The sequence below is a fragment of the Pteropus vampyrus genome, unplaced genomic scaffold (genome assembly GCF_000151845.1).
Source record: "Pteropus vampyrus isolate Shadow unplaced genomic scaffold, Pvam_2.0 Scaffold1, whole genome shotgun sequence".
Classification (NCBI taxonomy): domain Eukaryota; kingdom Metazoa; phylum Chordata; class Mammalia; order Chiroptera; family Pteropodidae; genus Pteropus; species Pteropus vampyrus.
In genome coordinates this window covers 36394580-36421920 of record NW_011888782.1, presented here as the reverse complement: position 1 = coordinate 36421920, position 27341 = coordinate 36394580, and the positions used below count along the sequence as shown (strand labels likewise).

The 27341-nt window shown below is 34.5% G+C and overlaps 1 protein-coding gene and 1 pseudogene across 11 annotated transcripts in view; one reads left to right on the top strand and one right to left on the bottom strand.

Moving 5' to 3' along the window:
* Nucleotides 1-27341, top strand: part of BBX (BBX, HMG-box containing) — a 251169-nt gene that overhangs the window by 22923 nt on the left and 200905 nt on the right. The window lies entirely within an intron of this gene.
* On the bottom strand, nt 19986-20104 carry LOC111737141 (annotated as a pseudogene).

The following is a 27341-nucleotide window of genomic DNA, read 5'->3' as shown; positions in this document are numbered from 1 at the left end:
ATGTAATGAAACTCATTCTCATTTTTTTTTTTTTTTTGGTTAAAATTTATAGATTTAAATCTTAGCTGTAGTTAGGATGGTGGCATAAATTATAGTTATCTTGCAGAACTTTAAGAAAAGTTTGAAGGAATTTATGATGGTTCTAAAACATATCTTTAGTAAATTTATGGTGTTGGCGACCATTCACTAAATACCTGTTTAGTGAATGAAATTATTGAACTTTGTCTTATTTATGTAGGTGATGATTGTGCCTTATATGCTTGACAATACCTACTTCAGTACCTATCAAGTAAAGAGGCATTTAGGAGTTAGTTAAGGGATGAATGAAATGTAAGGCTGAATTTAGTTTCACAAGCTCTTCTGACATATAAAATTTTAAGATCTGATCAAATCTTTCTCAAATTATCATGAAATCTATCCCAGTTGGTTTTCTTTTCATTTTAAAAATATATTTGTCCTACTCTTCATGAAATGAGTCAAATATGACATTAAATTTATAACCTGTATTTACTACCTATTGTATATCAGGCATTTTTACATGCACTTTCAAATATCTCATTCTAAAGATAATAATGAATTTTGCTGGTCAGTATAATTTATCCAACCTCCTCCACTTCTTTTTTTCTTCCCTTCTCTCCCACTCTCCTCCCCTCACAAATTTTGAAACTGAGGCTCTAAGAGGATGAGTAAGTTACTTCGCACAGAGGTCCCCAATTTTTTTGGCACCAGGGACCCAGTATTCCTCCTATGAGAATCTATGCCTGATGATCTGAGGTAGAGCTGAGGCGGTGATGCTAGCGCTGGAGAGGGGCTGCAAATACAGATGAAGCTTTACTCTCTTGCCTCTTGCTGTATGGCCCAGTTCCTAACAGGCCACGAACCGGTACCTGTCTGTGGCCTGGGAGTTTGGGACCCCTTACCTAGCATCACATAGGAGGGACCAGCATCTAATTTCAAAGCCAGTTCCCTTTGCAGGGAATCTTACACCTGGACTCTTAATATCTGGTTTCCGGAAGAGTTGCACCCCTTACCCCCATTTGTTTGGCTTCTTTTTGTGATTTAAAACTGAGTTCTGGGCTTAGCCACACCTGGGAGGCAGCAAGGTTTAAAAGTATCATCAAGTGTCAGACAAGCCCCATTTGAATGTCATCTGTGCCACACACATCTTAGCTGTATGAGTTTGGGCCAGGCACTTAACCTCTTGGTAGTCCAGTTTTCTCATCTATAAAGAAGAAAAATAATAGTTATTTTTTAAAATCATTTTGGAAATCAAAAGCTAAAATCTATGTAAAGCAGTCAAATGCTTTGCACACTTAACAGCTGTGAATTTATACTCTTTTATATAAATTCTTTTGCCTCTGTTAAATATATTGAGTTTATCTATGTGTGTGTTCATTTGTCTATTTGTAAGCAACATATAGAATCTTATATTTATACTCGTGTATGAAAAAACAGGTTCAGAAAATAAGGGGTTATCTTAGGGAAAGGTGAAATCTTGATAATAGGTAATATTATACATTTAAGATAAATAATAAAAGAATTGTAACATTCATTCAACAAACATTTACTGAGCTCCTATGAGCTAGGCTCTTTTCTAGTCTCTGGGGTTATAACAATAATAATAATATGGTTAAAAAATGCTATCTGGATGTTAGGGTACCTTTTAGTTGGGGAAGAAAGACAATAAGTTGTATGCAATGTCAGATGGTAATATATTATAGGAAAAATAAAATGAAGTAGAGACAGAGTGCGGAGTCTTACTCTGTAAGGAATTGGGCAAGTCTCAGAGTAGTTCGTACAAAGATGGGGAGCGCGGTGCTGACTTTAGGAAGTCCTGTCCTCTTCCATGACCATCTTTAGAGTGCTCTGGCACTCTTGGAAACATTCCTTTTCAGTATGGAAGGTGGTACAGAAACTCGTACCTGATGGCAGGCTTTTGGGGAATCTGCTATTATGCTTTGAAAAGGATGCCTCGTACTCTGGATGGCTTTCTCTGTAGTTGGCAGAATTAGGGGCAAACCACGTGCATTCCTTGAAACTAAAGTGCTCACTCATACTTTTCTTAAGATTTTTCTTTGAAATTCGCTGATAGCAGTCAAGTGAGCTAGTAAGTATACCTTCCAGACTGAGAAGAAGAGCATCTTAACAAGTGTGCTGTTCTTAATTGCTTTAAAAAAAAAATTGAATGGATGGAAGGGTACATTTAAGTTTTAAAATAATCTATAAAGAGTCAAGACAAGGAGAAGAGAAGCGTTGAGCTAATACTTTTCAAACATTTTTATGAGAGAATAAATTGTCCCTTCTCCCCCATTCTTACATTTATTTATAGATCTGTTCATTCAGCATATATTTATTGAACATCTACTATGTTCTGGGTACTGTGAATGTTACCAAGAGGATAAGGGTGGGTAAAATGATATCCCTGCTCACAAGAAGTATATACAACAGGGAGAGGAAGTACAGAAATAACCTCCTTATGAGACATTAATGAGATAACACAAAGGGAAGAAGCTAGCACATGCCTGGGTATAGTAGATGCTCAACACCTGAGTGTTGATTTTTGGAGAAGGTGATTAGCCACTCAGGAGAGTAAAGACAATATGCTAAAAGGATAGATGAGGGAGCAGTAACATTTGGCTCCATTATTAGAGAAGTCTTCATGGAAACTTGAAATGGGTCTTGAAGATTGAATGGGGCTTGGGCATACCCTTTGAGCATGGGGAAATTAAGTTGTTTGGTTTTGTATTTTTAGCAGGTGGTACAGAATATGCTGTCAAATATTTCTTGCATAAGTAAACAAGGGGAAAAGACGATCCTGGTAAAGGGCAGGCCAGAGAATGAGAATTCCACAGGCCTTTAGGAAAGGGTGAATGCAAGGGAAATATTGCTTCAGAGTAATAATGGATCAATCCTAAGGGCTCATAATTGCCAGGCCAGGCAGTGGAGGTTCACTGAAGCAGCCTTCGTACTCTGCACAGGTAACATTGAAGCAGGGGAATGGGTGGCAGGAGCATCAGGTGATGAGACTATTACAGCATCAGAGACTGGAAGTAATTAGGAACTCATCTAGGGTGGCCACGAATGGAGCCAAGTGATATTTGAGAGGCTGAATTGACAGCACACTAAACTACAACTGTAGCTCAGTGGAATGATTTTGAATGCTTCCTTTTGCTATAGGAAGAAACTCTTTTGAGAAAATGAAAGCATCAAATCTTATTAACTGAACAACTTTTCTAAGAGTTTAGCACTAAGTCATGCTCGCAAAAGCCCTTATAAACACCATGAAAGCAAAAGAATATTAAGTAAAGTTGTATTAGTGTTTAGGTAATTTATAGCAGAGTTCAATTTTTATATACTGTAAATATATTTTTACAGTTCTTTTGGGCCCTTTTTATATTCTGTGTTATAAATACATACATACAGATCAGGAAAGGAGAGGGGAAATACAGAAATCACATATCAGTTACTTATTTAATGCTGCATTTTGAATCAATAATGTAGCCCAATGATAACACTTTGTTGATTTTTATGTGAAAATTCTTTGTGATTACTATTTTTTAAAAGTGGTTTCCAAGAAAACATTTCAGGGAAGTTCCCCTCCCCCGCCCTCCACATTTAAAGAAACATTTAGAATTGTAATGATATTTTAAGTTTTATTTAGAATAATACATTTTTGTTAGGAAAAGCATTCTTCAGACAAATCATATCAGCTTTTGCCTTCACATCTAGCATAAATGTATAAGACTCTAAGAAGAGATAATATAAAGATGTAATATATATGATTCTTTCTTTCAGGATCATAGACCTTATAAGTATAATTGTGTGTTAGGATTAAGTCCTGAAAGTTGATGAACCCTGACCAGATTCCATCCCTGGCTTGTGCACCACCAAAGTGTATAACCCGTGCAAGTCATTTTATTTCAACAGGCCTAAGTTTTCTCATCTATGAAATAGGGACTGGCCTGGAATGATCAGCAAGGTCCTTCCCAGGGTAACTCCTTGTGACCCTATGACTTGTTAAAGCCACATGGAGAAGAAACTCCAAAAACGGTGACTAATGTAGTATTTTAAAATTCACGTTATTTAGTATTCTTCATAAATTCCTGACTTGTATCTTTTTTCTTATAGGATACTGAAAGGCCTATGTTAATTTTGTTGCAGAACATTGCCTTTTTCTGAGCAGAGTGCAAGGCCCATAGATGATGCCCCCAGTAAATAATTGCTAGGTTTATTTCAGCTGTGAGAGACATTAGTGTGCTAAGGGATTGCTCTTGGACTTGATCTGATCCTCTGCTAATGTTAGAGAATCAGTCAAAACAACTCTTGTTATATTCCGAAGTAAACTCTTGAATGGATGATCTCAGAAACCATTATATTCAGTCAACAAACATGTTGAGGTACTGCCTCACAGGCATGATATTAACCCCGGGGAATATAAAGTTAATAAAAATAGGTACCCCCAGTGCCAGCTTCCATAGTAGTAGAGAAAACAAGCATTATGGGCTTAGTACAAATAGATATTACTCCAACATTATAGTTGGAAAAGTGTGAAATCAAGTGACTATACTCTAAATCATCATTAAAATTAAAATTGTTTTTTTTTTAAATGACCAAATCAGTAAAAGCGTACGTGTACGTGAAAGTGTACGTGAAAATATTAAAAGGTAACAGGACTCACCCCAACTTCCCCTCCCCCAACTAAACCTTCTTTTTCTTGAAGTAAGATGATGAATTCTCATCTGGGTTTCTTCATATTTCCCTTGTTCAGGTCTGAAGAACAGGAACATTTTAGTTAGTCTCAACAACCATGATGAGAGGCAGGGAGATCTGCAATCTCTAAGGACACCGAAGTTCCAATTATTTAGGGATTTATAGATCAAAGCCATTTTTAGTCATTTTTGCTGAGATAGCAAAGACCTCATTTTAGCCACCCTTTAAATGCTATACTTTATTTGACTTCATAAGGAAAAAATTCTTACTTCAGAAAGATTATTTTGGAGTAACAGTGACCCCAGGTTGGTAAGGATCTGCTAAATTTGCTGAGTTTGAATAGACTGGTCAGTCTGTTAAATAAGTTTGACTTATTTGATATTTAGACATCCCATCAAAATGAATGATGAAAATCCTCGCTGTGTTATACTGATGGATTTAACCGTTTTTATGAATTCTTCTGTATTTATAATAATTTCTTCTGTGTATCGAGCATTATGTATCAGATATGTGATAGGTATTTTAAATCATTTTGTTTAATCTTTACAATTATACTGTGAGATAGATATTATTATTCCCCATTTTGCCTATGAAGACTACCTAGCTGCTTCTCTACATCGGGATTTGAATTCTGGTCCTTATGACTCTAGAGTCTGAGTTCAAGTCTCCACTTTCCCCCAGGCTTCCAAGTGATTATGGCTAATTTCTAGGCCTATGCATTTTAATGCCAGACTAAAGGACAGACTAGGTAGATGAATGTTGTGCCTATAAGGGTAGCATGAATGGGGAGAGACTTTGGAATTTTAGAAGCTGCATTTTAGAAGCCGAGGTGAAGACAAGAGAATAATAGCCAGAAGGAGAATTGTTCCAGAGAGAATTGTTTCCTGGACCCCCCACAGATTCCAAAATCAAGAGTGCTCAAGTCCCTTATATAAAATAACATAGAACAATGCATACAGTTGGCTCTTTGCATCCACAGATTCCCAGCTGTGGACCAAAAATGTTTTCAGTCCCCAGTTGGTTGAATTAGAGAATGTGACACCCAGAAATACAGAGAGCCAACTGTATATTTGTTGAAAAGATTTCTCATGTAAGTGGTGGATTCATGCAGTTCAAATTCCTGTTGTTCAAGAGTCATCTGTAATATAGTTGGCATACTTTTCTTGTGTTTGCCCCTTGGTTTAAGGTTTTAGATATTCCCAGCTCACAAAGGAATTTACAGATTTCCAGGAGCACTTCAGCACAAGAAAAGTGATGTAAAAAGGTCGAAATAATCTACACAACTTAGGTTCTTCTTTAAAGAATCTGGAAAAAGCTTGGAGACTGAGACTGCTTGTTAACTTTTTCAAGAAGACATTGACTACTGCGATCACATCTCTGCTATAATGATAGAAGTCCTACAAAAAATTATTCATCAAAAAGCAGAAACTGAACCCAAAATACTATCCCACTCATATTTAAGAATGTGATGTTCATCTTTCGGAAATACAACATGCATCTCTAGATTAGAAAGAAGGTTAAAGTCCCAAGGAAGGGCATCTGAAACACTGCTGGGATGGATTGCTGTCATTGAAGGAGGCTCTCTTTTTGAATGCTCAGAGCATCTCTGGTTAAGTCTTTGAAATCATGGATCCAGCAAAGGATTATTGACTCAAATTCTCATGAATTTGAATGAGTAATAATTTATAATAGTCCTAAAAATTTCTAGACAAATATGTCCCCTTCCCTTATGCATTCCTATCTTAAACATAGGGCAAAAAATGTTACAAACTATTGTCCCCAGAGAAGATAAAAAGAGAAAACAGGCATTTCTGCAAAAATATAACATATAAATTTATGGTAGAAAAATAATGGGGCTTTATAGCAAGTAAGAGGTTTTGGAGCTTGTCCATAATCTTGTTAAGTTGATGTCAGAGGAACAAGCCATGTCCTTCCACAACAAGCCCTTGTCTCTACTGTCAGATCCAGTACTGTCCTGGTTGGGTCAGGGCCTGCTCAGCTCTGTTGCTCACATGCTTTGGTATTATATCACTCTTTGTTGCTATCCTGCCAAGTTTCTTCAAGATATGACTTTGCTTTTCATTTTAGAAAATTATTGGTTAATAGAATCCACTGCCTATTCAACTCTGATTCAGTAGACGTTTATTGAAAAGATTGATGTGCTTATTATTATATAAAAAATTGTTCATTTCATGTTCATAATTTTGTGTATGTGTATTTATTTTTTGGATTAGATGCTGTTTTAGAGGCTGGTCTTGATCCAGACCATTTTGCTGAACAAACTTTCAGAGCCCTTCTCCCTGTTAGGGAGTATTACATGTAAATGCTGGGTGTTTAACAGCTTTACAGGTATCTGGTAACTTTCTGCAGTTATTCTTTTAATTAACAGAACCAGCAGGGCTGTCCCACTGGGGCTACTGTGGTTGTGATTTTTCTGGTATTTCTTTTGAAGAGTTTGCTTTAGGAAGTATGTTTTAAGGTACAGACCAGTCTTAGGTAGTAATCCTACCAGGTCACCCATTTAAATTGCCAGAAAAGACTCAATTTATATAAAATAACCAGTGAAGATGTTGGAAAACTTTAAGGAACCAAGCATTTGGTTAGATTATGGAGCTTTCTCTTAAACATGGAAGTCAGAATCAGAGGAATGTTTGGTTTTCTTCATGCTCCACGTCTCAAAATTTTCTTCTAAAATTCCTGAATTGTAGATAAAAATAGTCATATTCTTATGAAGTCAGGGATCATAGACCAAATTGTGCTACCAGAAGCTCATATTTGTTGACATTTTTTGAATGCTTTATCTCAAAAATCTATTTGAATATTATATTCTATCCCATAATATATACTTTAAAAAAAATTACAGTGAAATGCGTAGATCTTAAGTATGATGTTTGATGAGTGTTAATAAAAAGCATACACTGGTGTAATCCACACATCTATCAAGAATATGCCTACATGTTTTAACAGTAGTATTTGAAACTATTTTTATCAAGAAAATTGATATTTACTTAATTTTATGCCTTTACTTGTTATACCACTCTATGCATTCTCCAGGGATGGTGGCAGGGCTATAGCATGATTATTCTATTTTGAGAGTTGTGGGTTTCATCAAGATAGCTGTGCAAAATGGCTAGACATGTTATTGGACTTTCTTTAGTTAAAGCCCAACATTAATTAGAGAAGTTGGTTAATGCCCACCATTCACCTAAACACCCCAAAATTTCTGCTGCCTTAATTGTGAATAGTTTATTAAGTTAAACAATAGATTTGTGATCAGGAAATCTAAGTTTTATTCACATTCATTGTTTTTCCTGATAATCTATTTTGTCGTAAGGCCTTATTCACATGTACGTGGTCTACCATTTAGTTCCCTTAACATCCTTTCCAGGATAACATTTGACACTTTCCTTTGCAGTCGTCACCCTCCAGGAATTCCACTGATGACGCACTCCCAGCTTTTTATTCCCATTTCTTGAATTCTTTCATGAACTTTGCCTGCAACTATAAGTGTTGTACCTCTGTTTTCCTCCAGATTCTTTCAGAGTAGATATTAAAGCTTCCTGTCAGTAGAGACCAAATTTTAGTTAGTATATCTAGTGCAATGCACAATACATTAAGCCCACTAGATTGATTTTAATTGTAGGTATTGGTGTTAGGTAATATAGATGATACAGAGTTGGCTAAGGGATAGACCCTCTGCTCAATAAATGTTCAGTAGTATTAGGGGAGCCGACGATGGTAACTAATACTTGTTAAGAGCTTTTTATGTGCTAGTTACTATTCTAAGCTTATTTAATATATTATCTGATTTTATATTTACAGTAATCATTTGAGTTAATTAATAATATGCCTGTTTTATACATTCAGAAGCTGTGTGTTTTAGATTGGGTTCCCTAGAAACAGAGTCTGAGATGCAGATTCTTGTGCTGGTGATTTATTGAGGGAGGGATCAGAAAGAACCTGAGAAAGGAAGGAAGCAGGATGGGGGAGGGCACTGGCCCCTGGACCAGCAGTGTTAACATCACCTGTTAGAAATACATTTTCACAGGTCTCACTCAGGAACCCTGAATCGGAAACTTGGGTGAGTTGGGCAGCAGCCTGTTGTTTAACTAATCTCTCAGGTGATTCCGATTGATATTAAAACTTGAGAAGCACTTAGGAAGAAACCAGGTAAAGATGTGGGTTTTGCTTAAAAATCTAGCCTCAGTGGGATCCTTCAAGGAGTTTTAGAGCGTGAATGGTAACAAAGGGGGCCACTTTGATCATCAGGCATTGGGCGAGAGTGGGCGGCACTGCCTTGGAGGACTGAAAGGGAAAGATATAATTTCCAGGAATCTCTCAAAAGGTAGCTCTTGTGCAATTGTGAGTGTACAGCACTCCAGCTGGGCAGTGGGTATGCTGGCTTAAAGGGGATCTGGGTGGGACATCCCAGCATCCACTACACTGAGGTACAGGGAAGTTAGGTAACTAGCTCAGAGTCCCACAGCTGGTAGTTGGATTTGAACTATGGCAGTCTGGCTCCAGAGTCCATCTTCCTAACTATTAGCTATACTGTCTCCTGTGGTCAGAACACCAGTAGCAATAACAACATGGGCATAAATGAACAAGAGACATTTTAGAGGAGAGAGCTGCTTCTGACTGAGGAAAACAGAAGCCTTCATGAAAGGGGTGTCATTTGATTATTATGCCTTGATGTAGGAGAAGATCTGGACATGTACAATTTATGTGAGAGGCTTTCTAGCTAGAAGGAATAGCCTGAGAAAAGGCACAATGGCATTCAAGTGTGGATTTGTATATAGAAAGCTAGTTTATTCTGTTTGGCTAAGATTAGGCTTATTAAAGAGTTTCTGGGAGAAAAGTCATTCAACACTTCTTACAATAAAGTAAGCTAGGTCATGGATATCCTTAGATGCCAAACAAGTGAAGATTTTTAGTCTGGGAAGAGATGTAGTCAGAACTGTACTGTAGATTAATATGACAACAGATGTGTAGGGTGAATTTTAGGAGGAAAAACTGGAGATAAGCAGAAGGGAGACAAGTCTGGAAGCAATCAGTGTACATGATAAACTAAGACCTGCTCTTGTCTGTGGCAGTTAAATTGGATAAGAAGAAATGGATAGAAAAGATACTACAGATGAAGCAGTACAGGGAGTTGGGGGAATACAGGTGAGCAAGCCATTGTAGAAGCTACCTGCCTAAGAGAGTGATGGTCCTTTAGCACATGGACGGAGCTTCAGTGGTGGAGTGTGTTGCCTAAGAGAGTGCTGGTCCTTTCGCACATGGATGGAGCTTCAGTGGTGGAGTGTGTTTGAGAGTGTTCATAAAAAGTGCAGTTCAGGTTGGGAGCACAGGTTCCGGAGTGTGGAATTTGGTAAAGGGCATGCCATGTGGAGATGTCAAGCAAGTAGCTAGAAATGCTGAACTCAGGCTCAGGGATGGATATGTAGATTTTATAAGATTTTATTGTAGAGGCAATTATTGAAAGCCACAAGATCTGATAATAAAATTGCCAAGGATGGCAATAATAAGAGAGAGTCAGTATTAGGAATAAAATTCTTGGTCTTTTAATTTCTTATTCAGTTTTTTTAATACATTGACACACCTGGCTTCCAAATGAATAACGAAGTTACATTTTGCATATTAAATTGAGAGAAAGTTAAATCTCTTACTGCTTTCTGATTCAGGATAGGGAATATAATTGGAAAAACGAAAAGAAAATCCTCAAAAATCTTCTCAGTCAAAAGTAAATGTGTTTTTTCAGCAATTTCTAGATAGTATCTTTTTATCTTCTGTCTTATTTTTTTTCCAAAAGAGGTAATTAAATAGTCCAGCTTAAAAATCTTTCTCTCTTGCTGTAGCTTAGATTTATAAATAAAAGAAAAGGCAAAAATGTTGGCCAAGATACTAAGTCAACTAGGAAATTAGGTAAGATTTCTTTCTGATAATTCGCAAAACTCAGATTTAGTTGTTTTTCCAGTTCTTTCTGTTTAGATATGTATAGTCAGTTACTTCAGAAAGAGATGTTATTAATACTTTGATTAATGGAACTATAGAAGGTCATTATATGCTATAGCTCATTTTCTTTATTCTGAGTCGAACTGTTTGTGATATCAGAAAACACTTCCACTTGGTGTCACTGCTTATTATCTAAAGAATGATTTCATAGGCCAGAAGTTTCTGGAATTTATATTTGGCCAAGGAGTGAAAATGAATTTATGCTGGAACAAACTAGGTGGGCATTCTGTTCTTCAAAAGGCAATACAGGGAATAGTGAAATAGCCCTGGCCTCCAAACCACGAGATGCTGATACCATTCTCCTAGTCATGACGATCAAAATGTCTCCCAGGGACAAAATCACCTCTGATTGAGAACCACTCTACTAACTACCTGAGTGGATCAAGCAAGAATGTGAAAGTCTGCATAGTCTGTATCTTAGGTGTGGTAACTTGTGGAATAAATGAAATTTTGCCATTTTAGAAACCAATTCCCTGAACACTATACTTGGGACAGTTTGTCCTGGTTATGTGGAACCCATTCTAAATCAAAGTACAATTTAACACAACCACTTAACCAAGGGAGAAATTTGTCAATATCTAGCAAAAGTTGAGAAATATTGTAATTCTCCATCTAGTTATACCCTAGAGAAACTGTCAAGCATCTGCACAAGGGCACACATACAAGGGCATTCATAGCAGAATTGATTTGTAATGGGGAAAACTGGAAATGTATCATTGGCCACCAGTAGAGAAACGGTTGCATTATGGTGTATTCATCATGATGGAAGGAATGTGAACCAGTGCAAATGAATGAAGTGAATTAGTATGGATTAATATCAAAAACAGTGTTGTCAGACAAAAACCAAATCACAGAATAGTTTTTACTTTATATCTTCCATGTTTTAGAAAACATCCAAAACAATGGTATGCATTGTTTAGCTCAAATTTATGACAATGTCTACCACTGAGGACGAAGGGATGAAGATGAATGGGACCACGGAGAAAAAAAATGGGAGGATGTCAATTTTATTTACATTGTGTTTCAATTTTTTTAAAAAAATCTGAAATATATGCAGTTGACCCTTGAACAACACTTGGGTTATGGGTGCTAACCCCCATCTCCTCTGCAGTCAAAAATTTGCATATAACTTTTGACTCCCTTAAAACTCACTACTAATATAGCCTACTTATCTTACCAATAAGATAAAACAATTGATTAACATATATTTTGTATGTTTCATGTATTATACACCATATTCTTACAATAAAGTAAGCTAGAGAAAAGAAAATAATTTTAAGAAAATATTAAGAGAAAATACATTCACAGTATTTATTGAAGAAACTGACCTGTAAGCGAACCCGTACATTTAAGTCCCTGGTGTTCAAGGGTCAACTGTACTTACAAAATGTTAAATTTTGGTGGTGGGTTCACACATAGTTGTTATTTATCATTGTTTTCTTTTTTTTGTTAATTTTTTCAAATGAAATATAAAGGAAATACTTTAATGCTTGACAGTATATATTGATATTTGTGAGTGTGTTTTGGGCATATTGAATTGTCCCTTTTCTTGAAATATTTTTTAGCTATAGATTTAATTCTCAGTGATGTGTTTAAAGAAGTGATTGTGCTGTGTGCTATTTCCTAGTCACATTTCCATGCACCAAGCAATGGTTTCATGATTCATTCTTGCACAAACATGTGTAGATCTTGATTCTCACACGTTGAAATAAACGCAGCTGTGTTTATTTCAATGAGATTACATTCAAATAAACACACATATGATCCCTTATGAGTGTGAACCTGTAAAACACTTGTTGATTTGGTTCTGAAAATGTGTGTTCAAATAAACACACTTGTTTTAAGGGAAGTTTCGCTTTTCTTAGATGTTCATGCCTTGAACATGTGTTTTGTAGTAGGCAGATGTGGACATGAGTATCCTAAAAGAATAATGGTTCTTTAGAGTCTGTCGTTGCTTTAGACAAATGCAGGGTTTATTTAATGGGCTATGTTTTAATGTTTGTAGTTGTCCCGTATAATTAATTAAGAATCTTCGAATATCACATTTCATATAATTCCTTTATTTTTTTCAGGTTAACTAAATGGAATAGAATTTTTAACAAATTAAATAATATGTAAAATATATATGTGAGTATACTTTTGACAAATATTAATGATAAATTAAAAAGTAGAGGGGCTTTTTAATTTTGGAAACTGCTTCTTGTTTAACTAGATTTATAAATCTGTGTTTATACATTTCAGATTTTAGAATGAAAATAAGAGAAAAGTTCTAAGCCAGAAAGAATACTATTCACATTTATATTTCTACTGAAAGGACTGTGGGTGACCCAAAAAGAAATGAGTTACCATTTCTACAAAATATTTTAATCAAATAGAATATAACTTCCAAAGTACCAATATTTGAGGTTTTCTTTTCTTATCAAATGAACCACAAGACCATAGCAGCCAAAAGTCTTTTTTTCCCTTCAAAATATGGGGGACATTTTTATGCGTGGTATTTTGCAAATATTTAGGACTTACACTGACATCTGTTTTTGACCTGAAAACCTGAAAGTTATCTTACCATCCACCTAAGGTTCTTTGGTTTAGAAGTCCTGTCAACTCCACAGCCTTGGGCTCTGCAGCTCTTCTCCTTGCTTGTGTGGAAGGAACTTTACACAACAGTGTGTGTTGAAGGTGGGTGGTGAGTCAGTGTGGGAGGGAAGGAGTGGCAGGTTGTTAATGGAGGGACATCCTTTGCCCAGTTAGTACCTGAGTTTGGCCTCAGGGGCCCTCTGCTGCCTCTTTCCGCTGCCTCTTTCTCAAGACCCGTGTAGCTTACTCACCGCCTCCTGAAGCTCGGTATGGCTTTTTAGCTCCATTTCTGAGGAACAGACACAAGGCACTACCCTCCACTTGGTGCCACAGTGGATATATAGGCATATCACCAGAAATTTGTTTCTTGTATTAAACCCATTTTCTGGTCATTCATTGCTGTATTTGGCCTTTTAGGAATATTTATCTGGGCATTTCAAAGTTTAAATATTATGTACATAAATTTCTTAAGTATAAACTATTATACAGAAGATAAAGTTTAGAAAATTACTGTTTCTATTTCACAGGTAATGCATGAATACATTTTTCTTTGTCCAAGACCAATATATTTCAGGATAAATACAATCCTGTTTTATTTTTCCTAGTATTTACTGATTTTTGAAGTTAATTTAAAATAAATAGTATTTTAATTATTTGCTGGCTTACATGTTTAGAGCCTGCCTTTTTCTTTGTAGAAAAGGAAGCTTAACAAAAACGAGAGTCCTTCCTCTGTTTTGTTTGCTCCATATATACAGTGCATATAACAAAGCCTGGCATATATTAAACACTAAATAAATATTTGTGAATGAATGTTGAATGAATAAAAGATAGAAATTTCTTTTTGATTCTGTTCCCAATCTTAGTGTTTTGCTTCCTGTTCCACAAACTCCCCAGATTAGCTACGTTATCAGTTAGATGTGTCTTTGTTAGAACTCTTTCAGTGCATTTACTTACATATATATTTTTTCATTGAAAAAGCAGAGTATAGTCACTATTTTTCTATACCTTTACCAGACTTGATATTATCAAACTTTTAATTTTTTCCAGTCTGATTTATGAAAATCATCTTGTTTTAATTTAAATTTTCCATGAAACAGAGCATACTTTCATTTGTTCGTTAGCCAATTTTTTTTTTTTAATTACCTGCTTATACATTTCTCCCTTGGCTCCAGGACCCCTGAGAATACCAAAATCCTTGGATGCCCAAGTCTCTTATATAAAATGGCATAGTATTTACATATCACCTATGCATATCCTCCCTATAGTTAAATAATTTCTAGATTACTTATACCTGATATAATGTAAATGCTATGTAAATAGTTGTTACACTATTGTTTGGGATAAATAACAAAAAAAAATCTGTACATGTTCAGTACAGAAACAGCCATCATAGGCCTAACTACACAGTACACATCAGCAACAATATAACATTAAAAAAAATATTTTTGAGCTGTGCTTGGTTGAACTCCTGGATGTCATTGATGTGGAACCCATGGTTACAGAACATGGAGTGTATATCCTTTGCCCGTTTTGCTGTTAGGCTTTCCTCTTTTTCTTGGTATTGATTTTGAATGAGCTTTACATATATAGTCCATATATTCCTTTGTCTAACATGTATTAATATATACAGTAAATCTCACAGTTTATTTTTAACTTTGTTAATAGTGTCATTTCTCATGGGGATATTGTCTGTTTTTATTAATCTTTTTCTTCTTGTCTTTTCGTTTTGTACTTTAAGGCCTTTCTTACCCCATTGTCATTGGTATACTCCCTTGTATATTCTCTTATACGTGTATCTGTTTGATTCTCATGTTTAAATCTTAAAAAAACAAAACAAAACAAAACAAAAAACTATCTGCAATTCATTGTTAATGTCATGGGGTAGAGATGAATATTTTTACCCTCTCCCATTCCTTCATACCCACCCCTCACCCCACCCCACACGAAGGGGCAGCCTGTTCCAGCCCATCTGTGGATTAGTGTGTGTTTTTTTTAATCGGAAATGCTTTTATAATGTACAAATATTTTGGGTTGGTTTTTGAATTTACATATTGCATTTTATTGATGTATTTTTTCCAGTTTCTGTGGAAATAATGGATCGAATTATATAGCTTTATAATACCTCTCTTACTAGTTTCACTAGTTTGTCATTTGATTCTCTTAAATATTTTCTTCTGGAAAATTAAATCATATTTAACTAATGATAGTTCTGTTACCTTGTCCAGTCTTTTAACTTTTCTATTTTTCTTCTTTTGTTCTGATGTAGTATTGATTATACTCCTAGTGATAGTGTATATATTTTTACATGTTTTAATGCATCTAATATTCATTTTACTACTAATCCTCTTTATCAGGTTAAGGAAACTCTCCTATCCTTAGCTAAGAAATTTGATCCATGAATGTGTAGTAAACTAGTTTGTTGAATTGATGGTGTCATTTTCTTTTACCCTGTCAATATAGTGAATTGCGTTGATAAGGATGAGTTTCTGAGATAAACTTTACTTGATGTTACTTTTTTTCATACTGTTTTATTTTTTAAAAAGTTTTACTCAAGAATTTTACATCTATGCTGAAGTGTGAATTGTCAATAATTTTTTTTCTTTGCTATTTTTACCTGGCTCTAGCATGGGGTTAAGTTGAGCCTTAGCTTATGTAGTTCCTCCTACCTTTCTATGCTTTTGAATAGTTTGCTTCAAGTAAAAATTATTTATTCTGAATGTTTATTAGAACTCTTATAAAACTGCCTCAGTTTTATAGTGCCTGTTTTGAGGATGTAGGTCTTTGGCATCTGCTTTAATTTTCTTTTTTTTGTTTTTAACTTTGGTTATTGTGTTGTTTAGTTTTCTGCTTGCTTTGGTAAGTTTTGATAATTTATATTTTGTTAGGAAGCTGTACATTTCACATATTCTCATGTTTATTAAATTATTTTATCCTAATTAATTCTTTTTTTTTCTTTTTAGTGCTTGTTTTGAAATAATTCATTTATTTTCAAACTTTTATTCTCCAAAATGTCATTTGTTGCACTTTTCCTGTTAGTGCCATTTTGATGTCTCACATAAGGAGTGGCAGGTTGTTAATGGAGGGACATCCTTTGCCCAGTTAGTACCTGAGTTTGGCCTCAGGGGCCCTCCGCTGCCTCTTTCCGCTGCCTCTTTCTCAAGACCCGTGTAGCTTACTCACCGCCTCCTGAAGCTCGGTATGGCTTTTTAGCTCCATTTCTGAGGAACAGACACAAGGCACTACCCTCCACTTGGTGCCACAGTGGATATATAGGCATATCACCAGAAATCTGTTTCTTGTATTAAACCCATTTTCTGGTCATTCATTGCTGTATTTGGTCTTTTAGGAATATTTATCTGGGCATTTCAAAGTTTAAATATTATGTACATAAATTTCTTAAGTATAAACTATTATACAGAAGATAAAGTTTAGAAAATTACTGTTTCTATTTCACAGGTAATGCATGAATACATTTTTCTTTGTCCAAGACCAATATATTTCAGGATAAATACAATCCTGTTTTATTTTTCCTAGTATTTACTGATTTTTGAAGTTAATTTAAAATAAATAGTATTTTAATTATTTGCTGGCTTACATGTTTAGAGCCTGCCTTTTTCTTTGTAGAAAAGGAAGCTTAACAAAAACGAGAGTCCTTCCTCTGTTTTGTTTGCTCCATATATACAGTGCATATAACAAAGCCTGGCATATATTAAACACTAAATAAATATTTGTGAATGAATGTTGAATGAATAAAAGATAGAAATTTCTTTTCGATTCTGTTCCCAATCTTAGTGTTTTGCTTCCTGTTCCACAAACTCCCCAGATTAGCTACGTTATCAGTTAGATGTGTCTTTGTTAGAACTCTTTCAGTGCATTTACTTACATATATATTTTTTCATTGAAAAAGCAGAGCATAGTCACTATTTTTCTATACCTTTACCAGACTTGATATTATCAAACTTTTAATTTTTTCCAGTCTGATTTATGAAAATCATCTTGTTTTAATTTAAATTTTCCATGAAACAGAGCATACTTTCATTTGTTCGTTAGCCAATTTTTTTTTTTTTAATTACCTGCTTATACATTTCTCCCTTGGCTCCAGGACCCCTGAGAATACCAAAATCCTTGGATGCCCAAGTCTCTTATATAAAATGGCATAGTATTTACATATCACCTATGCATATCCTCCCTATAGTTAAATAATTTCTAGATTACTTATAATACCTGATATAATGTAAATGCTATGTAAATAGTTGTTACACTATTGTTTGGGATAAATAACAAAAAAAAATCTGTACATGTTCAGTACAGAAACAGCCATCATAGGCCTAACTACACAGTACACATCAGCAACAATATAACATTAAAAAAAATATTTTTGAGCTGTGCTTGGTTGAACTCCTGGATGTCATTGATGTGGAACCCATGGATACAGAACATGGAGTGTATATCCTTTGCCCGTTTTGCTGTTAGGCTTTCCTCTTTTTCTTGGTATTGATTTTGAATGAGCTTTACATATATAGTCCATATATTCCTTTGTCTAACATGTATTAATATATACAGTAAATCTCACAGTTTATTTTTAACTTTGTTAATAGTGTCATTTCTCATGGGGATATTGTCTGTTTTTATTAATCTTTTTCTTCTTGTCTTTTCGTTTTGTACTTTAAGGCCTTTCTTACCCCATTGTCATTGGTATACTCCCTTGTATATTCTCTTATACGTGTATCTGTTTGATTCTCATGTTTAAATCTTAAAAAAACAAAACAAAACAAAACAAAAAACTATCTGCAATTCATTGTTAATGTCATGGGGTAGAGATGAATATTTTTACCCTCTCCCATTCCTTCATACCCACCCCTCACCCCACCCCACACGAAGGGGCAGCCTGTTCCAGCCCATCTGTGGATTAGTGTGTGTTTTTTTTAATCGGAAATGCTTTTATAATGTACAAATATTTTGGGTTGGTTTTTGAATTTACATATTGCATTTTATTGATGTATTTTTTCCAGTTTCTGTGGAAATAATGGATCGAATTATATAGCTTTATAATACCTCTCTTACTAGTTTCACTAGTTTGTCATTTGATTCTCTTAAATATTTTCTTCTGGAAAATTAAATCATATTTAACTAATGATAGTTCTGTTACCTTGTCCAGTCTTTTAACTTTTCTATTTTTCTTCTTTTGTTCTGATGTAGTATTGATTATACTCCTAGTGATAGTGTATATATTTTTACATGTTTTAATGCATCTAATATTCATTTTACTACTAATCCTCTTTATCAGGTTAAGGAAACTCTCCTATCCTTAGCTAAGAAATTTGATCCATGAATGTGTAGTAAACTAGTTTGTTGAATTGATGGTGTCATTTTCTTTTACCCTGTCAATATAGTGAATTGCGTTGATAAGGATGAGTTTCTGAGATAAACTTTACTTGATGTTACTTTTTTTCATACTGTTTTATTTTTTAAAAAGTTTTACTCAAGAATTTTACATCTATGCTGAAGTGTGAATTGTCAATAATTTTTTTTCTTTGCTATTTTTACCTGGCTCTAGCATGGGGTTAAGTTGAGCCTTAGCTTATGTAGTTCCTCCTACCTTTCTATGCTTTTGAATAGTTTGCTTCAAGTAAAAATTATTTATTCTGAATGTTTATTAGAACTCTTATAAAACTGCCTCAGTTTTATAGTGCCTGTTTTGAGGATGTAGGTCTTTGGCATCTGCTTTAATTTTCTTTTTTTTGTTTTTAACTTTGGTTATTGTGTTGTTTAGTTTTCTGCTTGCTTTGGTAAGTTTTGATAATTTATATTTTGTTAGGAAGCTGTACATTTCACATATTCTCATGTTTATTAAATTATTTTATCCTAATTAATTCTTTTTTTTTCTTTTTAGTGCTTGTTTTGAAATAATTCATTTATTTTCAAACTTTTATTCTCCAAAATGTCATTTGTTGCACTTTTCCTGTTAGTGCCATTTTGATGTCTCACATGCTTCTTATATAGTAGGTCATTGCCAGTTTGAATTATTTAAAAATTGCACTTTGATTTACTTTTTAGCCAATACGTTACTTAGAAATTAAGTTAAAATTCTTTTGGGGCTATCATTTTATTTTTGATTATTTATGTTACTGTATTTAGGTGAATGTGGCCTGAAGAATAGTAATATTTAGGAATGTGTAAATAGTTCCTTTGTAGTCTGCTGTGTGATCAATCTCAGTATTTCACATATGTTTGAAAAGAATGTGATTTCTTTTAATATGGAGTCTAGAATGTACATATTTACATCTGCTAGGTTAACATTATATGTTTTTTGAAATGTGTTATTCCTATCCTTCATCATATTATTTATCTTGCTTTAATTTTCCTGTTATTTTCTGAGAGAGGTGTTTTAGAGTTTACTAGTGTGGTTGTGGTGGTTAGTTTCTGTTTTTTGAATTTTTTTGTTTATGTATTTCCAAACTTCTTGTTAAATGTATAAGAATCAGTGATTATTATTCACTCTAGGAAGATTATTTTTTTTGACAACTTAAATATTTCTTTATCCCTTTTAATGATTTTCTCTTTGATTTCTTTTTTGTCTTTTTGTCACTATTGCTATGCATACTTTCTCTTTCCATTTGCCTGTTGTATAGTTTCACATCCATGAATTTTGTTTATTTATTTATTTTTATTTTAATTTTTAAATTAAAATACCGCACCTGGTCTTCCTAGGTGGTCTCCCATCCAGGTACTAACCAGGCCCAACCCTGCTTAGCTTCCGAGATCAGATGGGAGCGGGTGTGTTTAGGATGGCATGGCCGTAGACCACATTCATGAATTTCAAACCTTCATATGTCATTTTGTTTTAGGTGTGTCTTTTATGGGTATGAATGGCCGTGTGTCTTTTATGGGTATGAATGGCCGTAGACCACATTCATGAATTTCAAACCTTCGTATGTCATTTTGTTTTAGGTGTGTCTTTTATGGGTAACTAGATTTTACATTTTATTTTTTTAAATTTAGCCTGAACGTATCTCTGAATAGGTGCATTTATTTATTGTGACTTAAAACTTTTTTTTTTCCCTGTTACCCTCTTTTTATTTCTACTTTCTAGACTTTTGTTGGGCATTTACTTTTTCTGAAAGGGTAATGTACTTCCTTTGTGAAGAAATAATTTAGCAACATAATATGAAGGATAAATAAAGGTTACAGGAAATTATATCATGTTAGACTAAGAGACTGAAGATAGATATTACCCAGAAAGTATACTACCTTCTTAAGATGGTATAGTTATTCTGGAACCGAATCACTGTGTGCTGGTGACCACTTCTAAAACTCCGCGTCTCCTGAATTTTGTGGAACTGATGGTCCTTTCTTTACTTCTCAAAAATTCCTAGTGAAAGGATTTGTGGCAATCATATATTTTTAAAAATAAGAGCAAAACCTAAAATGTACTTAATTCATTGTCTTGAGACAATTGGTACCTATCTAAGGGCTAATTTACCGGGATTGTTATTCTTCAGAGAAGCCAAAAAAATGCCTGAAATGGATTGGTGATTGTTATGTGTTAAAAGTAATTGCATGTTTGTATTTATATCTAAATATTTTATAATTACAAGTAAACTCTCAATGTGTTACCTCCTTTCTTCTCAGCCTTCTCTCATCATTAGTACATTTACAAATTCTCTTTTAAAAAGGTTAAAATTACCATCCATATGGTATAATTATTTCAGTGTTTAATATATAAATATAAACAGGCTGATTTTAGAAAGTAACATTTAAATTATCAACCATTCAAATAAAAGATTATTATAGCTATTGAAGTATGACTAGGAAAGACCAATCTTTTTCTGAAAATATACTGATTTACCTCTGCTATATTAAGAGGCCCATTTTAAATAATATAAAACAACACCAAACAAATTCCATTAAGTGATGTCATGAGCCACCCTATTTGTTAATTTTCACTTCAAAAGAAGTCAGTACCTTTACTACTAGTGTACCAACACATTTGTTTTCTGGGTTATTTAAAAATTTTAAGTAAATTTGCAATTCATATACTAACTCTTAATGTTATCCCATTAAGTATAAACAGTAATAATCCAGTAAAAACAATGAAAATACTATATTCAATCTTATGCCTTTATCAGTAGAATAAGATCATGTTCACAATAATTATCCTACATTAATGCAACTATTTTCAACTTTTCACAATTACGATCCTTTAATATGTACATAGATTAAGTCAAAATAACAAAAGAATCAAATAAGTTATGTTTATGAAGATTAAAAATATTGAAGGTTTAATGAAATCATCTGGTATCTCATTGAGTTATAAACTCGAATTTTCTTGAGGTACAAAAATAAAATATTTGTGAAAATATGTAGGCTTTAAAGATGAAACCTAGATTAAACATAATTACAGTGTTTTTAAGTGTTTTCAGTAGATTTTAGAAGACATACACAGTTTTGTTTTTTGGAGACAGTCCTAATATAAAATCTTTCTCATTGTCTTCATAAGTACACTAACATTTTTCAGACTATGTGTCTCCATTTTGGGCTTGGAAAATATACATGGGCAATAAAAATAATTGAATGATTATTATTTATTGAACACTCACTATTATAAGGCAGTATGGTTTCAAGGGTTATATCACATATTCTTCCCTAAAACTAGTGGCAAGTATTATAAAAATCCTCATTTTATAAATGAGAAAATTGAGATCCAGAAAGGTTAGTAACTTAGCCATGATAACACAGCTATTACAGGACTCCAGAATTAAAACCAGCATTCTCTTACTTCAAGATAGCATTGTGTTAAGTTATATTTAGGTACAAGTTATTTTACTTTCCTTTGCAATCTAGCAGCTTCGCATTGATCTTTAAAGAAATGTGATTTCAAGTACATATATATTTTTAATTATTAAAGTTTAGGGTGCTTTTGGAAATTATGAAAGATAAAGGATTATGTCATATATTTTGGTACTTCTAACATCTAGCACAGTGTCATACATAATAATCACTCAGTTATTTACTGAAATGAAATAAAGGAAGTTCCTCATTGGGAGGTTAATGAATAAAAATGGGTAAAAGGCGTGTAACAATATTTAAAAATCCAGCTTTCACTTCACCATTATCAATGTGATTTAGAGATGAAACCGAATGCTGAATAATATCTCTTGACCCCTTATTCTGTGCCGTACTTCCACGTTAAAAAAATGCAGATTTATTTTTCAGAAGAAATGACTCAAGGCTGTAGAGGGCAGTGTAAGCCAACTCAAGCAGACTTTCTGGGTTAGTGAGGTGCTACAATAGTTGCTATTGTCCAAATGTCCAGTTATATTTTGAAACTGCAAGTGTCTGACCACTGACATTAGAATGGTCTCAGACTTAAAACTAGAAGGATAAGTGAAAGTTGTATTAGAACCAAAGGATTACTTAAACCCACAGAGAAGCTGGCAAATAAATACTTTCTACCATTCTAAATTTTCTTTCTAATGGCAAAACCAAGACTTTTCCTGGATAATCTAAGCCTAAAAACATTTATGTCTCAATGAACTTGATGATAAAGTTTCTTGTAAAGAATTTTTTCTCCTCTTTAGTTGTTAATTATGTAATTTCAATTAAAAATAGTAAAATTCTCAGTTGTCCTCCCCTTTTCCTCTCCCCTTCCTCACCACTTTATGAAGGCATAGACTATTTAGTTGTATATTGAATTATGAGCCATACTAAATTTAGTAACTATTTTAATAATATCAGTTTAGGTTTATTTGACATTCTCTCATTCTGTTGCCAGTATTCATGGACAGTTTGATTACTCCGGATTTGCTTGATTATGTCACCTTTTGGGCAAATAGATGTTTTAGGACTGCATTTTTCAGTGAGTGGCATAGGTTTTCATTTAGGAAAATAAATCTACTGGCTCACAACTCTTTTAGTTTCTGGCAAAATTGCTCTCAGTGTTTCCCACACTGACCATCTGATGGAAATGGATACCTGTAGTCCGAAGAAGTAGCGTATAGGATTTATACTAGTTTTATAATACTGATTTTCATTGAAACACCACATCATTCACCCAGTTCTTTTAGGTTTTTGGTTTTGGCTTTGGATAAATGCAATTTCCGTGGCTGAAAATGTCAAAAGTAAAAATCATATCTTTAATAATCGCTGACTCAGTACTGGTTATTGTACTAATTCCACTTAGTAATTTTGTCTAGTTTAAATCATTTTAATAGGCATGCAGTCCTTGAGTAACAGTCCTTGAGTATCTCCAAAGTTTTAATAAAACAGAAAAAGCAAGTTTTCTAGATGTAGACAAATGAAGCATGTATGTATGGCAGAAATTATAGGAGTGTTGACTTCAAGCCTTTTATTCATATTTGACAATTTAAAATGTGGAGAAAACCAAGGAATATGTAGTTCAGAAAACCTAACTTTATATTTTTAGATCCCACCTATATTCTCATTTGATTTTCATAACAACATATTGGTAGAGTCAGGGTTGTCATTGTTATCTTTGCAGATGTGGGAAAACTAAGTCTCAGGTCATACATGGCATATGCTGAGGTTGAGGTGGCTGGTAAATCATAACGCTGCAACTGGATCCTAGTCCTGCCTGCAGAGTTGCTTAGAATTAAATGGCTATTTTGTGATTTTGTTGGCACAAACATAAGTGATTTCTTCAACATATTAAGAATCAAAACACTACCTATATTTTGTTGAATGAATGACCTTTTAAAAATCAGAGATTGTGTTATCTAGAGATTCTCAATAACAGTTTATAATTTCAATTTATTGACCTCACCAATTCACTAACTTTGAGGCAGTTTCTAGTTTTCAGTTTTGCTTTAGAGGTCTTTTTTTTTGGTCTGATCTCAAGTATAGTTAAGGGTGTTTGTATATTTCATGTCTACGAAGGCCAAAATTTATGGAGAGTTATAGAACAAAGATATGTTAACAGGACAAAATTGTAAGCTGGATGAATTTGTGATGCAAATTTACTTCTGACATTGTCTTCTTTAAGTACAAGTCAACATTCCAAGGATTGATTTCTCTATATGGTTAGTTATTTTGTACCTTGTGAATTTTGGTTTGGCATTAGGGTCTTGGGCTTTGGCAAGAAGGGACTGACCAAAATTTTTCTTGTGACTTTTTTCCCTCCCAAAACTTTTTATAAACACTAAATCACAAGAATAAATTTATTTTTTACTACATCTCTGAAAGGCACATGAATTTTTTTTTTTTTTTGCCTTAAATCCCATTAATTAAAATACTAAAAAGGATCCCTAACACCTGTTTCTAAAGGGATTTTAGAGAGTGTGGTACTGTTGGTGTTTGTGTGCAGCACACTGATTCACCAAGCAAGGAAGTAGTTGCACATTTTGATTTAAAATTTATCAAAACCACGTTTACAAAGAGAAAAATTATTAGGAATAGAAGGAAAGATTGGAAGATAAAGGTGTTCTGCTTCTCTCTTCATAGAAAAGGAATTGGAGGCTTACTTTAAATGTTTGTGACTTTGGGCAGGTTACTTAAGTGCTCTCAATCTCACTTTCTTCATCTTTAATGTAAGGTAATAATAGTACCTGCTTCACTGACTATTGAAAGTAATAAAATGAAATAGGTAAATGACTTCTGTGCTTCTTGGCACATGGTATTTTTTAAATAATTGATAGTAATATCAGTAGCACTTGTTGCTTTAATAATCTTATATAAAAATTAATTTATACCTAAAGCTTAGTGGTAGCAAAAGAAGTGGACAGGAAAGATCAAATAAGTGAAGAGTAAGTAACTAGACTCCATAAAGGCTTAGCAACTGGCGTGGCGTGAGTGTTGAAGTTAAGGGGCTACCAAGGTAAGGTGACTGATGGTTCAAGGATAGGGATCTATTAAAGGGATGGTGTTCTTCCTTACTCCAAGAAAGTAGTGTTTTCAAAGAAATATCAGTGAGACAAAGTAGTGGGTAAAAAAAACTCAGGATAACTTTTGGTTTTATTTGACACACTTGTTTTAATAAATTGGTGTTTAACATTTTTAAATGTTTTTAGGTAACGTGTATTTTGGGGAGAGAGGTTCTCCTGTCTAAGTAATTAAAGTTTTCAGTACTAATTTATTTGGCTAGTGATGATATCCCTAAACAAATGGCAAAATTCCTGCCATTGCTTCATTTAAAAGAACCAGCTCTTCCTTAAGATAAACAGTATCTAGAACCATGGCCAGGTACATTCTCTTCACTGCAAGAGGGAGATAGGGGGAGTAGTCAGGAAGCATGTAGGTGGGAAGGGTTTCCTGTTTCCAGGCAACAGTGAGGAGCTACAGAGGGAAAGCAACTTGAATATAAATTCATTCAGGAGAGGACATTTTACCACACTGCCTTCTAGCCGGTGGGGACACAGACTTGATTCTGGAAGAGAGGGTGGAGTTTAAACTTCATTTATCAGTGGATAAAGTTATTGTAAACCTCTCTCTCATCAGGTTTTGTGTATACAAAAAAAAAATGTGTATATATATCACGTGATATGTGATGTGTATACATATATATATGTGTTGTGTGTATATATATATATATATATATATATATCATGTCTTAGTGACCAGGTTAGAATTTTACAATATTTTGAAAACAGCAGCACCTGCCTGTTGCCCCGTTCTCATTTTCCAGGAGCACGGGGTTTCCGTGGCTTCATTTTCTCGTCTGTCTGCTTAGAGAACAGAAGAGCTCTTGGCCTTAGAGCAGGCTCTTTCCCTGCCTGCCTCCATCTGCAGGAAGGAGGGAGAAGCACAGCGCACTGGGCTCACAGGGAGGTGCTTCCTCCTCCGATGAAACCAGCCCAGAGTCTTACTGTGAGCAAATGAGAGAAGCCTTCCTGCTCCTGGGCCATGTAGAGTGTGCCCCGGTTACCTGCTTGTGACATTTCCCCCATCCTGTGAAATGCAGGAGAGTAGATTTGGAAGAGTGGAGGAAGGCATTTGCAGGAGGCAGCTACCTGATGGGGGTGGGTTAATCTTAAGCTTTTGAAATACTAAGAAAGGTGGTTTAAATATTGCTTCTCCCCCGCCCCCCCCCTCAAGATTTTGTTACTGATACAGTAACTCTATGGGCCCACATTTTATACTCCAGCTCTGGAGTGTGGCGGTAGTCGTCAAAGTTAGGGACTGATGAGAAACTGGAGAAGGATTACACATGCTAAGAGTTGTCTGTGTTGAAAGTATGTGTTCTCCTGTCTCACTTTCACATTGTGGTCCCTCTAGAGTAGTAAACAATAAAATCTGCATTTTATTGTTTCATTATACTGCATATATTTAAGAGTTTTCTTCAAAATCTGTAAGTCAGATGATAGATCTTATAAAGGGGTAAGTACTATGATGGATCTTGCACTGGGATTTGTCCTATGCTCAGGCAAGAGAAGAGCAGATACTGTTATTTGAGAGTGGGCCTGGAAAGGTTGTATGTTTTATTGCTCAGTCTGGAGCCTCCTTTAGTAACTTGTCCCAGAATTGTAGGTGCCTTACACCCACTAGTTAGTTACAGGGCCATAGAAAGAGCTGCTAGACGCTTAAGCAAACAGGCAGGATTCAGGCTTTATATTGGATCCCCCTTGCCATGTGTCTGAAGATGAATCACCACTTGAAGGGTCTAATCTGTCTCCTTATTGTCCTGTCTGGAAGGGTCACATTATTTAAATGTAACTCCTGAGAGCTTGGCAGGTCTTTTCAAACAGATGTTGATGGATGCTCTGCAGTCCCTCCCATCTCAACAGATTTCTTTATGCTTCTTTTTACATAGACACTTAACCTATGTTAAGGGCACCTCTTTTATGATGACCAGAGAGAAGAAATTAAAAGAGTTTAATCCTCATGGTTTATATAGTTTGTTCATCCTCATTTTGTGAAGCCAATTTTTAGGCAAATGTCCAACTGTATCTCTGTTCATCTCTGTTTTCCTTCTGTACTTGTGTTTTCAGTATACTGTGGAGACATCAAGAAAGTACCTATGGTAGATTATCTTTTAGTTTTACTGTTATTTTCTATAGAATTAATTATTAAATCTAGTTTTAAGGACA